At 40.9% G+C, this 6,023-nt stretch overlaps 1 pseudogene; it reads left to right on the top strand.

The window, feature by feature from the left end:
* The first annotated feature begins 5,178 nt into the window (after positions 1-5,178).
* On the top strand, positions 5,179-5,807 carry LOC136312114 (latexin pseudogene; annotated as a pseudogene).
* The last annotated feature ends 216 nt before the right edge of the window (positions 5,808-6,023 follow it).

Below are 6,023 nucleotides of genomic sequence, written 5' to 3'. Positions count from 1 at the left end.
ACTTTTATATTTGACAAATTTTATATAATTTCCATTGTACAGATGAGTAAATGCAAAGAAGTTAATTGATTTCCCCATGATCACAAAAATGACAGAGAATGAAAGTTCTCTACTCTCCATTCTACCCTTTTACTTTCCAAGAAACCACAGTTTTATTAAGGGCAGCAAGACACCCAACTGAAAACTACATTCCTTTGCCTCTTTTACAACAAGGTGGTCATGTGATATAGTCACTAAGAGGGGGGTGGTCCTAGAAAGCTCTTTGAAGGAGTCTGAATCAACTGGCACATGCTATTGTGTCCTTGCCCTTCCCAATGTGTCCTAACTAGAACAGGACTATGACAGCTGGTGCTTCTGCAGCTATCCTAAGATTAAAAGGAGTCACAAATCAATATATATACACACACAGAAATTCTGAGCAGCATAGGAGGACCTAGAGTCACCACTGATATTTAGGGATGATGTGCCAGTGATAGACTGCCCATCTCTGAATTTTTCTTTGCTTGATAGGAAAAAAGAGATATTATTTATGAATCCTCCCCTTTTTTTTCTTTTACTTGCCATTGAATTCATTCCCTAAGTGAAAGACATTACTAGTCAATGGTAAAGGCATATTACTGACTCCAAAATTTGTAGATTTCAAGGTCTCACTTTGAGAATCCGGGAGTAAGGAGAGGGGAGGGCAATGGTATGTTTATAATGCAGGATTAAACAGGGCGTAAACTGAACACAGTGAGAAGTATAGAACTGAGGAAAAAGCTGTGCTGGGAGACTAACAATCAGGACTCTCCCCTAGCTTGGCCACTAGATAATGGTGATATTGAGTAAGTCACATTTTGGGCCTCAGTTTCTTCATCTTGACAATGAGAAGTCAGGTCAGGGATTCCCAGGGTCCCAACATAGAGGATGAGCTAAGCTATAAACCCTGCAAAGCAAGGAGTTCCCATATTTTCAGTGGTTTAAAGTGAGATTTCTGTGACTCTTTTCCCTGAGGTATTTCAGGTTTAACTGGAGACATTCTGAGATTATTGTAACTCTCTCGCCCCTCCCTACACTGCCTGTAGCCAGGAGACTTTTATGAATATGCATAAAGAATGTGTACCTTACCCAGGAGACACATCCCCACATGCATCAACTTCTTCTATGTGTGCACAAAATCCTTCCTGTGTGCACGGACTCTTCCCTGCAGTCACAAAATCATCTCTGTGTGCACTGAGTCCTCTCTGTGTGCATGCAGTCCTCCCCACTTCCATTCCATAGTCACCATTTGGCTCCCACACACTTACACAGACCTGGTAGGTAAGACAGTTTTACCCACACAGGACCAAAAAAATGTATTTTCCATCTGAGTAGTTCAAAGAACTGCACAGATTATACTTTCTTTCTCAAGTGTTCTAAGAAATTTACAGCCATTTGTCTTTGATATATAAAAATTTATTATCAGCAGGCACATTGAGAGTTTTGAGCTCTGAAATCCCTTTATAGGCTGAGGCAGCTCACATAAATACAGAAATATAAAACAGTTGTTGAACAGACTTTGGGAAAAGAACAGAAAACTAAAACAAAAAGACAGAGAGGTCCTGAGATCAGCACAATTTACAGATAGCACATGATCTTATACTGTTGTCAAAAGAAGTCACAAATTGGTTTTGAACTTTTTAGTTGCTAAGGCAAAATTTAGTCAGTTTCAGAGTCACTCACTTCCTAAAAGTTACAGTTCCACAGCAAATCTGTAGCCCAATCAATCAAGAAATTTAGGGGCAAAGTCTGGAACCTTGCACACCTTCCCAGTGCTAAACTATCTCTAAGGAAGCCCTTGACAATCCCTTACAGGCATGGTAACCAGAAAGCTGATGGACAGGACTTCTCTAGAGTGTCTGCAGAGCAAAGCTGTTCACACAATAAAGATGGAGCTAGTTAAGCCAACAGAGATAGAGACTGTTTTCAGAACATGATGTTCAGCCAGTGTGGGCAGCCACTGCCATAACCAAGTTACATTAAGAATAAGGGCAGAGGGCCTGACCAGGTAGTGGCGCAGTGGATAGAGCATCAGACTGGGATGCGGAGAACCCAGGTTTGAGACCCCGAGGTTGTCAGCTTGAGCGCAGACTCATCTGATTTGAGCAAAGCTCACCAGCTTGGACCCAAGGTCGCTGGCCCGCAGTCAAGGCACATATGAGAAGGCAATCAATGAACAACTAAGGCGTTGCAAGGAAAAACTGATGATTGATGCTTCTCATCTCTCTCCGTTCCTGTCTGTCTATCCCTCTCTCTGACTCTCTATGTCTCAAAAAAAAAAAAAAAAAAAAAAAAAAAGAATAAGGATAGAGGGACAGCTAGTCAGGAATGTGTCAACAAAAAGAACCACAGAGAGAACTGTTTGTTGGTGCCCATCCAGACAGTAGGTATCTTGGGGAGGGAAAGTCTTAGAGTCTAGACCTGGAATTTCCGTGGGGTGAACAGCCAGATGCTACTACCATTTGGTGTGCGCAGTTGCTCTTAACAATGCATCTACTCTCAACAAGCAAGCTCCTGATTAAGGCTCAGTTTCCCAGGGAGACCTTACTGGGACAAGACAGTTCTGTCATGCAGGGGAATGTGTTCTGATTTCTGTGGCCATGGTCCTACACTGTGAATCTACAGTTTCATCCATCCACCTCATGAGCTTGGTTAGTCTGAGTCTGCCCCGGAAGAAGATTATACATGCTGAGTGATCACAAAATCAGGTTTGACCCTGCAGGACTGAGGACCAGACACCAGACCAGAGCCCAGTCTCAGAGGGAAGAAATACACCCTCTTAGGACTCTTTAGAAGGTAACTGGCCAGCAGTTCCCTTGGAGCCCCATCACCCTGCCTTGTGTTTGAAGGGGTCAGCTCTGAGGAGAACTCAAGTTCCACACTAGCCCCTGGCTTTCTTGTCTCACCTCTTCACTTACTTGTTTAGGTGACCTCGTGACCTTGGGTCTGACCACCTGTCACACATGTTACTTCTGGGAACGTGTGCCTATTTCAGACCCTGCACATTGATGTAAAAAATCATTACAGCTCCAACAATCAAATTGCTAGTACTTTACATTTACTATGCACATTACCCATGGGCAAATTTGAAAATTATAGCTCCTCACGGGTGGTTTATACCAGATTTCAAATAGCCCAGCCCAGCGTGAAACCACAGGGAACTAAAATGAGGATGGAGGCGGAAAGTAGAGAAGGATTGACTTTATCTTCTGATTAGTTGGGATGAAAAATGACTGAGAGACACAAATGGAATGACAATAACATGGTTCATTGGCCTGATCGCCTGCTGTTCATAAGCAGATAATGGAGCCCCAGGAAGCTCATGTGGCTTAAGTCTGTTTCTGATTCCCAAACAGACTGGCAGAAGTGGTTTCAGTTTAGACTTTAAACACATTCTTAGGCTAATGTAAAATTAAAAAAAAATTTAATAAAGTGAAGAATTCATAGTACATTCAGTGGGAGGTCAGTCAGTGTTGAGAGGGAGACAGAACAACACAATGCCTGAGCCTTCAGGGTTCAGTTTTAAAACAATCTCCCCTAGATGGTCTTTGTTGAACCTCCTTCCCAGTCTACAATCTGGAAGCAAGCTCTAAATTTAATCTTTTTCTTTAAACCATTTGATTGAAGTATGATTAACATACAAAAAGCTGTACATATTTAATGTTTACAAATTCATGTCTATAAATCCATCACCACAACCTGTGCCATAAACACATCTATCACCTCCAAAAGTTTTCTACCATTCTAGTCATGTTTTGGTTTATTTGGGGGGGGGCGGGCTTTTTTGGTTTTTATTTTTTTTATTAAGAACACTTGGCAAAAGATCTACTCTCAGTAAATTTTTAAGTGTACCATACAGTATGATTATAGTTGTCTAGGTCTCATTCATTTGCAGAACTGAAACTTTGTACCCTTTGGTTAAATACTGCTTCTTTCCTCCCTCCCCCCAGCCATTGGAAACCACCACTGTGTATTCTGCTTCTAAGGAGTTTGACTATTTAAATTATTCATATAAGTGGTATCAAGTATTATTTGTCCTTCTGTGTATGGCTTACTTCATTTAGCACAATATCCTCTAGGTTGTCACAAATGTCAAGATTTCCTTCTTTTGTGTGGCTGAGTAATATTCCATTATATTTATATAACATGTTTTCTTTATTCATTCACCCATCAGTAAATCCTTAGATTGCTTTTATATCTTCATTATTGTGAATAATGTTGCAATGAACATGAGAGAACAGATATTTCTTTGAAATTTTTATTTCAGACCCTGTCCATTTGGCTCAGTGGTAGAGTGTTTGCTTCTCCACCCCTCCTCCACTTGCTGCTCTCTCTCTCTCTCTCTCTCTCTCTCTCCCATCCTGCAGCCATGGCTCAAGTAGGGTGAATTGGCCCCGGGCACTGAGGATGACTCCATGGCCTTCACCTCAGGTGCTAAGAAGATGCTCAGTTGCTGAGCAACAGAGCAATAGCCCACATGGGCAGAGTATCACCCTTTAGTGGACTTGCCAGGTGGATCCTAGTCAGGGCACATGCAAGAGTTTGTCTCTCTGCTTTCCCTCTTCTCAATGAAGAAAAAAAATTCTGACTTCAATTCCTTTGGCTATATACCAAGAAGTGGGATTTTGGGATTGTGTGGGAGTTCTAGTTTTAATATTTTGAGAAACCACCATACTGTTTTCCATAGTGGTTGCCTCAAGAAATTATAAGTAGATGAAGAAAACAAAGTCCGAAGTTAGCAGAAGGAAGAATATTATAAAGATTAGAGCAGAAATAGATGAAATAGAGTACAACAAAACTTTTATATCCACAAAATTAAGAGTGTTTTTTTTTCAAAAGAAAAACAAAATTGATAAATCTTAGCTATACTAAAAAAAAGGACACAAATAAACAAAGTCACAAATGGGAGAGATGTTAGAACCAATGCCACAGAAATAAAATAAGAAACTATTAAGAACAATTGTACAGCAACGACTTTAATAACTTAGAATAAAAGTGTTAATTTCTAGGAACACACAACCTACTAAGACTGAATCAAGAAGAAGTAGAGCAGTAGAGCTTGCCAACTTTCAGACCAGGTGCAGGCTGAACCTGGGGCACTTAGACACATCTGGTTAAACTTGAGCAGACTCGGGCTCTCCCCACTACCGCTCACCAAGAATGGAAATCGCAGCCACCCACTACCCAGCCTCCAAGGTGGCCTCGGTGGTGGAGAATTAATCAGTTACCTGCAGGGGACACCCCACCAAGTGTTTCTGGTGCAGGCAGTCAAACAAGTCAGCATGGAGGATATTCCAGGAAGAGGACATAAGTATTGCCTCAAGTTTTCTGTGAAGGAAATTATCCAAAAGCAAGTGACAGTGAATTGCACGGCTGAAGTACTTTCCCCTCCAATGGGACAAGATACTGTACCAGAAGTCAACTTTACACTGGAAGGAGAAATTGGGAAAAAACCTAGATGAAGAACATGACACATTTTTAAAAAACTCAAATCCATGAAGGAACCACTAGAAGCACAAAATATTCCAGACAGTTCAACCTAGGTTGCCTGTGGTTATTGAATATGGCAGAATTCTACTGAAAACACATGGTATAAAATGGTAAAAATTCAAATTGTCAAGCAAGTGCAAAGAAATGATGACTTCATTACATTAGATTCCACCACCCTACTTCATGACATTGCAATTCAGGAGATTATTCCTTGGCAAATGCAAGTTCTCTGGCACCCACAATATGGCACTAAAGTAAAACATAACAGCTGTCTGCCAAAGAAAGCACAACTGGAATAAATGAAGACCCTAATGATGGATGAAGTGTCAATATGCTTATTACTGATGTGTATGTCAGCCTTCACTGGCTGAAGCAGCCAAACAAATCCCAAAGCATCACTTTGCATAAATGTCTTGATTACAGCACAAAACTATATAGCTTCCATAGTAAAAAGTATCGTGATGTAAAAGTATCTGAACAGTAATAGTGCTATGTATGTCCCATGGTAAAAAGCT

The sequence above is a fragment of the Saccopteryx bilineata genome, chromosome 8 (genome assembly GCF_036850765.1).
Source record: "Saccopteryx bilineata isolate mSacBil1 chromosome 8, mSacBil1_pri_phased_curated, whole genome shotgun sequence".
Classification (NCBI taxonomy): domain Eukaryota; kingdom Metazoa; phylum Chordata; class Mammalia; order Chiroptera; family Emballonuridae; genus Saccopteryx; species Saccopteryx bilineata.
The sequence above is the reverse complement of the archived record's forward strand: the minus strand, read 5'-3'. Positions and strand labels throughout refer to the sequence as shown.